Source organism: Ictidomys tridecemlineatus, chromosome 4 (genome assembly GCF_052094955.1).
Source record: "Ictidomys tridecemlineatus isolate mIctTri1 chromosome 4, mIctTri1.hap1, whole genome shotgun sequence".
Classification (NCBI taxonomy): domain Eukaryota; kingdom Metazoa; phylum Chordata; class Mammalia; order Rodentia; family Sciuridae; genus Ictidomys; species Ictidomys tridecemlineatus.
The window spans coordinates 181,969,809-181,980,320 of record NC_135480.1 but is presented as its reverse complement, the minus strand read 5'-3'; positions in this window follow the sequence as shown (position 1 = coordinate 181,980,320).

The window sequence follows — 10,512 nt, the reverse complement described above, 5'->3', positions numbered from 1 at the left end:
ACAGAGACAACCAAATTTTAATATGAGTTTGGGGAGAACCAATGTTCAAACCATAGCACCAAATGAGAGATCACATTTCCTTAGCCTGGATTAAGGAAAGGACAGAGTATGAAAACCTAGTTTGGAACAGTTTGGGAAAATGGAATCAACATGATCATGAATTGATGTGATTGTAGTGAGAAGGAGATATTTAACCCGCATAACTGGACGAGTCAATTTTTCATCACTGTTATCAACGTATCTGACAATAACAACTTAAAGGAGGAAATGGTTTCTGAGGTTTGAGTCTGTGATCAGTTGGTTTCATTTCTTAGGTCTTAAGGTGAACAGAACATCATGATGGAAGGAAATGGTAGAGGAAAGCTTGTCAGCTCATAGCAGCCAGGAAGCAGAGAGAGCCAGAGAAGAGATGAACCCTTCCAGGGTACATTCCCCAGTGACCTACCTCCTCCAACAAGGTCCCACTTCCTAGTAGTCCCTTGAGCCATTCATGAATTAATCCACTGCTGAGGTAGGATCTCTCAGGATTCAATCACTTCCCCAAATCCCTTCTCTGAACTTTGCTGCACTGGTGACCAAACCTTCAACACATGAGTCTTCATCCCAAATCCAAAATAACCATATCCATGAAGTAACCATAAAACAGGTAAATGATGATGTAGCTATCTTGGATAAAGAACATAGGAGGAAGAATGTATTTGGAAATAGAAGATGTAAATTATTTTGAGTAAGCTGATGGTATATATATACACCAAGAAGTTTGTAATGCACACTCTGATTTCAGTTGTACAGAATTAAGCATCTTCCATAGAGCATTTCAAGCCACAAGATTGAAGGGCATTTCAAGCCATGAGAATGAAGGGCATTTTGAAGACAAGGGTTATAGAGAGGATATCAGAGCCAACTACAGACCTCTGGGGTAACACTACCTTCACAGAGCAGATAGAAGAGGGGCAGAGGGGATATTTACAAATGAGTTTAATGGGAAATGTAGTCATCCAACTGAAAATAGTATTGATTATTTTTAAAAAGCAGTGGAGAACTATTTAGATGTCAAGCAAGAAAAGGAATATAAGAGGCAAATATGTTTGAAAATCAGGAGCCACGGGTGGCTATGGAAAGAACAGTTGCATTAGTTTGAGGATAACAATAGTAAGAATTTGATGACTTAATTAAATAGCAGACGTTTCTCTTTTCCTGTTCTTTGAATCTGAAGCTTTCAAATTTTGCTTTCACTTAAGAAGTGAAATAACTCTACAGAGAAAATATATTCAAAATAAAAATGTTTTAACTTATATGAATTTTCCAAGTATAAGGAGTACACTAAAGTGCTAAAAGGAATGGTGCTGAGCATTTTGAAAGTGCATTAGGGATCTCAATTTTGCTGTCATAGCCATAATAAACCTCAACTTACGAAACTTTGCCAGAAAAAGTACTCAATGTTTTTAAAATCATAGTCACAGACAATCACCTCTGATTTCTTTTCTTTAGCTACAATTTGAGTGAAATATTCCTCAAAGAACATTTTCTGTTATTCATGGCACTTGAAAAGGAATTTATTTTTCTGTGATAATTGTATGAACTGATCAAGTTTTTTTTTTTCGATAAGTAAAATATTTGAAGTTGGTATACATAGTCTCACGCCACTAAGGTAATTGGTCCTCCTTTATCTGTGGTCTCACTTTCCACAGTTTATTTACCCATAGTCAGCTATAGTCTGAAAACAGAAATTAATTTTTCAGAAATAAGTAGTTCAAAAATTTTAAATTGTGACTGTTGTGAGTAGGGTGCTTAAATCTCCCACCCTCCTGCTCAGTCCTGCCTAGGACGCAATCTGTCTTTTCGTCCAGGTACATTCTACCTGCCTGTGACCTAGTTGGGTTATTAGATTGACTGTGTGTATCACAATGCTTGTGTTCAAGCCACCCTTCCTTTAATTAATGATAGACCCAAAATGCAAGAGTAGTGATGAAAAGGAAGCACCCTTTGGTACTATATGGCAATGCCATAAGGAAATAGGAAAAAAAATAAATGAACATATATATTTGAGTACTAACTACTATTTTCAAGAATTCCTCTTGGGTCTTAGAATTTTCCCTCCCCAACCTAGGGGAAGATGACTGTAATTTTAGATGGATGGTAGAATTCCTTTATACTAATACTATTGATTAGCTTAGGCCTAAGGATTTACTTAAAATGTAAACAATATAACAATTTTCCTTTACGATGAAGAATAGCGGTTGCCAAATATATACATATGTTCAATGTTGTGTAATCTTTGCTATCTGAGGAGACTCATTATCCTGTATCCAAAAGGAAGTGAAACCTAAATGTTTACCTGAGTTTCAGAAAAGAGGTGATAGTGGAGACTTTAAAAAGGAGGACAGAACTCAAATTTAAAATCCATGAAAGAGATGAATACTATTAGTAAATACAAATGATATCGGAGAGGTTTGGGGGAGGATAGTCAAATAAAGACACTCAAGTGCTCACTCTGGCAGCATGTACACTAAAATAAAGATATTCAGGTGGATGGGTAGAAAATGGAATTCTGTGTTTGTGTTCCTGAGCAGAGGTCAAGGCTCTAGCTGTAGTTTCTGTGGATTTTGATTATACAGTTTTCTTTTAATTCTAGAGTTGTATATATGCATTATTTGCTGGGAGATATTCCTCTCTTCTTGCATCACAATGTCTTTCTAATCTTTTGTCTTTTCCAAAGAGGCCTAACTACATCCTCAGCCATAATAAATGTGATATTACTAAAGTAAATTAAATTTGACCAGCAGTTGCCTCAATAAATAGCAACTGTAGCTTAACTATTTGTAAACAAACTGCAGCCTAGCTTGACAGCAAATTCTTGTAATAAGTAACAGTTTCAGCCACTCCTGGGAGCCCAGCTTTCCACCATTCTCAGGCACAAACACAAAACTGTAACTAATCAAGCTATTTCTTTATGGAACTTCCTCTTCTGTCTATAAATACTGTTTTCCCACATTGCATGGTAAAAAACCCTCACTGATTCAGTCTGGTGTCTAATTGATGAATTGTTTATTTGTTCATGTAAACTCTACTAATTTTGATTTTCTAAATATTTTCATTAAATAATCTATATTCCCATAGCAACACTAATTTTACATTTTAACCTATACTTTATTTTAATTATGTCTTTTTTTATTTCTAACCCCAAAACTTTTTTGAAATACTATCTTAATTTTCCATTCTTTCCCTAGTATAGCAAGTTAGTGTTAAAGAAATAAAAAATTTTCAATAAAATAAATAAATAAATAATGCTTTACTATTATTTGAAGCATCAGATACATCAATTATCTTTGCATTGGGAGAGGAAAGAAATTACATTATCTAAAATAACTTTCTGTTTTGCAATAATATAAAAAAAGAAACAATGAAGTTAAAATAGATATTGTGTCTTAGGGAATCATTGAAATTTAATATTTAAATCTGTGGTTTATGATAATTGTTCATAAATTTTGTAACTATTTGGAAATTTGTTGAGTATTGGGAAATTTTGGTTTGAACCTGGCTAGGAAATCAAAACTGTTGAAAAATAAATTACCAGAGAATCAACATTAAATTATATAAACTAGTAACATTCTTTTTTAAGCCAAAATTTTAGCCTTTTTAAAAAGTTGTTTTTAGATGATATTGTAACTTGACACTTAAATTGTACATACTTTTGTTGTGCTATGTGATATTTCAGTACTTGTATAAAATTTTTTACATGTATAAATTTTGTAATGTTCAAATCAGGGTAAGCATATCTTATCTCCTCAAAATATACCACTTTGTTGTGATGAAATATTCAGTCTTTTATTCTAATTTTTTTAAAATAAAAAATAATTGTACAATAAGTAGTTATCTACTGTATAATAAAATAGCACATTCATGTCTCCTAACTATCACTTAGCTCCTGTTGACAACCTAGCTGACATTATCATATCACTGATTTCTTCCCATCATAATCAAATGCTTTGGTGGAATGTTAACACTCCTAACTTTCAAAAGCTAGCTTTTTAGATACTCATTTTTAATCATATCTAATAAATGGTGTTTGTGGATTGTATTAGTTGTTTGTGATGAAATTAGGTAAGGAGAGAAAACTAACACAGTCCTCAAGGACTAACATTTCATTCTTGGATTTTGTTATCCAAAAACTTCTATTCAAATTACATGAGATGAGAGTTTGAGAAACAAACACTGGATATCAATGGAACTTATTTTCTTATTTATTTCAGCAATGAAAACAAAAATATTTAGAAAATATTCTGCTACTGTATTTTGCTCAATTGCTAAACTATGACTAGTAAATCTCATAAGAATAATCTCAACCTCAGAAAATTTCCTAGGAAATTCGGCAGATGACATTGATTCAAGAAGTGTTCCAAGAAAGCAGATGATGGGATAATGTGGAGTAACTTAGTTACTCTCTACCTGGTTTACTGGTGAAATAGAGAAGCCTTAGCAGAAGATAAATAGGAAATTGTTATCATTTTCCCTTTTGGAGAACTGGAATGGTATACTGCTGAAAGGAAGTATATTTGTCCTTCCACGGTATAATACATTGAAGTAATTTGTGAAACATGGTAACTGTAAGGACAACATAATTAACTATTGCTAAGTATTACTAATCTGGACAGAGACAAAATGCTGAGAACAAATGATTGGCAAGTAAAACTCGGGTTCAAAAAACCACAGAATCTCCTTGGTTTCATATGAAAAGTGTTCTGTCTTTCAAGTGGAAGCAGAGGAAACAGGTTCTGACACTGGTGTACATGACTGTATTAGCCATATGCCTAATATATCAGCTGACCTGGTATACTAAGATCAGTGTCTTGGTCAGGGAAAAGGGACCTTGACCTGTGAAATGACAAATTTGGGTTCATGCACTGAAAAATCTTGAAAGTCCACATTCTTGGAAAGAATTTCTGGGTCTGTATAAATGGCTCAGTATTCCCTATTTAGTAATATCACCAAGGCTTGGAAGAGACCTCTCTTTAGGTCAATATGTGTTCAATCCCCTTCCCTGCCCAAATGTCAATAAATAGGGCTAAAATACAACATGTTCCACCTAAACGTAAGCAGAATCTGAAAAGAACAATAACCTCCAAATTTAAGGAAACCCAGTTCATACTAAGTGAATATGCAGGACATATATTTCCACATGTACATGACCAAGAGGTCTGCAAGCTATGGTTGTATACGTTAGAAGTTATCTAGGTGTGGTTATCTTCTGAGATACAAGATTTAATGCCATGAAATACCAGCAGATTCTATAAACGTGCTGCTAATGAGTTCTTAAAAGCATGAGTAAAATGTCCCCATAACTCACAACCATCCTAATTCAATTATTCGTTTTAATACATTATATATTACCTCAGATTATCTGTCTGTGTTACTTGTGAGGGAAAAAAGCATCCTTTGCTATTCAGCACATGTTTTATGACTCATCAGGTCCATCATGATCTAGTCTAGACTAAATTTTCTTCACTCTCAATCTAAGCTGATTATCTTGTTCTTTTCATGAGAATGAGGATCTTTAGGGTCCCCATTCTTCTGCATCATCTAACTCTTAGCTGTTCTCTGTTCCTTTTTTAACTTCTCTCATCAAAGACTAAATCATACCATGTGCCTTGGAACTGGTCCTCTCCTACAAAGAGGTGACTCTCAGTTTTCTGGATACTCAACTGCACTCTCTGAAACGGATATTCCCTACTGGATTTTAAGTACACTTAACTCTCTTTGAAAAGAAAATAAAAGACTAGGAAAAATTTGTCTTGTACCATTCTCTTAGACCTCAAGATACTACTCTATTTTATCTCTTTTCAAGTAAAACTTCTGACAACTCTTCTAAGAGTTGCCTTCACTTATCTACTACTCTCACTCAATTCCTTAAAATTACTATTCTAATTTCAAGCCCTGTCAGTAACTCCAATTGTTCATTTCAAATCAGTAATACTGCTTTATGCATCTATATACAAATTACATTTTTTTATTCCTAATCTTGATATAGTCTCAAAATCCATTCTTTCTCGGCTTTTATAGAAAAACAATCTTCAATTTTTTCTTCTCCCTTTGTAACATATCATTTACTGTTTTGTTAGAGATGTATGGATCACTATCCAAATATAAAATAGTTGAGTTCCTCAGTAGAAATCTGTTCTACCATGTTTTTCATATTGTGATATTCCTGGAAATATTATTCCTAAGGAAAGAGAAATTAACCCTTATCCAAAAATGCTACCCACATTTTCATTCCCATTTATCTCTTCTCTGAGCTTGAGGCTTATATTTAGTTATCTACTTAGAATTCCCCTTATAGATCTTTAAAAAGCAACCAAAATTCAACATGTAAGAATTAAATTCTATTTCTCCATTCACATAATTAAGTTCTTTTTTTTTTGCTCCTTTTTTATTGCATTGATGGTCCTATCATTTCAACAATAATACACAGAAATCATACAAAGATTAATATCATACTGGACTGCCACCTTCCTGTAAGCACCAGACTATGTAACTCACCTTGTTAGATTGAACCGCAGCTCAAGTTCTAGATGGCCCTGTTCTAAGACTTAAAATAATCTACCCCATTCCCATGTTATTCAACATATTTTCCTCACATTTCCCCACTCCATGCTCATGGTTTAACTTGCAGCCTTGTACTTGTGTGAACCACCTTGATAATAGCACATTCCACATAGCAGACACTCTTGATCCTAAGTCTAGGAAATAAAGATGTAAACCTACATGCACTCAGTAGCCTACCATGGTCCTGGAAGGCTTAGACAAATCTAGTCTAGATTAAATAAGTGGCAGTTAACTTGAAGATCTATGAGAATGAAAATACGGCATATTTATACTAGGTACACTAGTGAAACCTATAATCTCAACAACTCCAGAAGCTGAGGCAGGAGGATCACAAGAAGGAGGTCAGCCTCAGCAATCTAGTAAGACCCTGTATCAAAAACAGACATAAAAAGGAATGTGGATATACCTCAATAATAAAACTCTCCTGGGGTCCATCTCCAGTACCAAAAAAAGAAAGTATTTGCCATTTTAAATCAGAAAGATTTTAGGTTAGTTTTTTTTTTATGCCACAAAACCTATCTGAAAGCATCAGTTTTATTATTTTTACCTCCTACATGCCTCTTGAATTGCTTTTCTTTTCTTTATCTCTTGCCTCCATACCAAATCAAAGCCTCTATTATCTTTTATCTTAAATACTGAAAAAATTGCCTAATGGCTCTCCCTAGATCTAGTCTTTTCTCTTTGTTTCTTGTCGCAATACTACTTTCAGAGTTGTTCTTTAAATGTATGAACTTGATCAAAATACCTTCATTTCCTTTCAAAACTCCTTGATATTTAAGCTCCATTACAATTCTTTGATTTAATAAAAGAGGCAAAATTTTCTAAAAAGCTTTTTACAACTGGGTTTGTTCTCATTTTCTCCCATGTCCCTTCATTGCCTCTCCTTCAATTAGACTGTCACTTTGCTTCCACTACACTTGTGACATTTTCCTCACTGTACCTGTATTGTTCCTTCTCACTGGTAGAATCTCTGCTTTTTTTTTTTTTTTTTTTTTTTTTTGTAGTTAACCCTTGTTGCCCTTCAGATCTCAAGTCAATTTTGGTCTAGGTCAAAGCTCTATCATACCCTCCCACATTATTGGGTTTGTAGCCCCTGAACCACTTCAAAAATGCATATCTGTTTATGTATTTCATCATTGCTTCTGCCTTATATGAATATGCAGGCTGCTTGAGAGCATAACTCAGGTTTACTTTTGGTGATGATTATAGACCGTGTCAAGAGGACAGTGTATGGCCTATTGAAGAAGCTCTTAAAGCATGAGTAAATAGGTTTTTATTTCAGTGATTGCCTTCAGAAGCACTCACACCAATACTTACTGCTGCTACAGACTTTTCCATTCATGTCTCACTTAACCAGATCTCACTTGCTTCAAACTAAGACAACAACTCTGTTGAAATTATTGTTTGGTTTGTTGCATATGGATTTGCTACATCTTCACTTGCATATATGCAATCAAAAGTTTTTCCACTTGTCAGTTCAGCCAATTATATTTTATTGTTGCCATTGATTGCCTCAGCTTAGTGTTATTCATTTTTAAAAGAATATATTTTTACATTTCTTAAAGCTCAGAGTAGAATACAAAAACTTGAAGTTAAGGACTAGTTCATTCTATTTTATTTCAATACCTGTTGACTCTAAGCTCTGGTTTCCAAAATGAGAAGTTTTTTGACTTATTATTTTTCACACGTCTGAGCTCTTATACATTTAGTCATTCATAAAATTAAAAAAAAAATTAAAGAAACTGAGTGGAAATTTTGTAGCAAATGCACTACAAAATAGGAATATTCACAGAGCACATATGTAAATAATATATTTCTAAACTAAATTTAATATTATTTTTATACCCTGTCAAATTTTTTCTTTTGTCTTCTTGGTCATGAAAACAATGGGTTCAATCCTTCAATAAGAGGACTAAATTTATTCTGGAATAAATGTGCAATTATTCAATTTTATTCTTATTTAAAGTTTATTTTTACATAAATGTTCTTTTTGTGAAATTATGTTTTAAATTATATTAATATACTTGAGTATGAGGGTCCATTTTCTCATCTTGGCATAGTTGAAAAAATCACTGACAATATGTATTATAAATAGTGAAAACTAAGTATGACATTGAATGTCCCATGCAAACCAAAAGATGAAGGAGAAAACCCATCCCCCTTCCCCCCCCAGTTGCCCAGTAAAAATGAAAATTAAAGGAAATAGCTAGGACAATAGAAGTAGGGAATAGATATTCTAAGATATTTAAGAGAAGTCAATCATGGGAAGCAGAGTCACTAGGGAAGATGACAGTAGGAATGTTTTTCCATATTGAGGAGGAAGTCATTACACAAGAATTCTCATGCCCACACTGCATTAAGATTAAGGTTAAGGTAAGATTAAGAGCAGAGGTGGAAAATTTGGTTACAGATGTGGCTTTTGGGCATCTCAGGAATTCAGATGTCTCTCCACACTACAGTAAGAAGAGAGATGTTAAAGAGCTATTAGACAGCATTGTGTTGTATATCTAGGTAGAGACTAAAACCAGGTCTGCAAACTGAATACTTACTTTTATTATTACCAACAAACATGGTGAATAATTTGAGTATTTTGCCTTTAAAGATGTCAAAAGACAAAATTACAACAGATTTAGTTAACAATAAATTTATCAGATTTGTGATTCATGATCTGGACAGCCTCCATTCTACAAAGTACCACAAGCTTCCCACTGGCCAGTAATAGAACAGGTTGTTGTAAAACTGGGAACAAGTACACAGAATATTAGAAAATATGCTCGTTACTTAACATCAGGTTGATTCATATAACTTGTTTGCAGTGGTTAAAGCAGAGAGGACTTCCTTATCATATCAGCTGTTGGAGATTTGTGTATTATCTTTCTCCTGATTTGGGGGAAGTTCAGCTAAACAACTTTAGATTCTGCTTAGTGTAAAAATTAAGTATGAGTGACACTATTTTGGTTTGATCTTTAGGGCCCAATGCAGGAGCTCAGTCAAACCAATAACCTGCTATAAATTTTACTTAACAAAGTATTAAAACTTCTAGTTCCAACCTGAGAAGTAAATAATTATCATCTTTCATGTCCTCACAAGACAAAAGCTGAATAATTTGAAAATTAGCAATTCTTCTTAAATCTATGAAGCTATTGTGATTTCAGGGCAATCACCACCCCCAAAACTGAAGAGAGAGGTGAATGCATACAATCACAGCTTAATTTAAGCAGCAGCTATGGCTGGAGCTGGTAACTGGCAGACACATAATTATTAATGAGCAGAGACTAAAAATTTGACTAGTCAAAAAATCCCAGGGAAGTTCCTTAGCTCCATGAGATTTTTTTTTCTAGGAGTTTCATTAGCTTCTCAGAGTGAGGATTAGAAAATAATCACCCACTCCCAGTTTCTGTGAAAAGGAATAATAACACATACAGAGCCCTAGGTTTAATCCTCAGCACTACATAAAAATAAATAAATTAAGGTAGTGTGTCCAACTACAACTAAAATAAATAAATAAAATAAATAAATAAATAAAAGAAATACCCCTGGATCATTTTGTTCTTAACAATACAGAATTCAGGTTTAGGGATGTAGGGATGTAGCTCCATGGGGGATGTAGCTTTCCTAGCATGCACAAGGCCCTGGATTCTATTCCCAGCACTGAAACAAGACAAAACAAAACAGAACAAAATCAAAACACACACACAAAAGATCCCCTGTCATCAACGAAGAGTTTTTACCAAGACCTAACTGACCTGGAAGAAGGGAAAGGCCCAATTATTCAGCCTCCTCTAGCTTTCAACATGAATCAAGGGAAAACCCAACTCTAACCCTATCATCAAACCCTCCATTTTCACTTACTGACCAAAAAGTTGAGAAGGACTTGTAGTGTTTACAACCCAGGTGTAAAATCTTGTT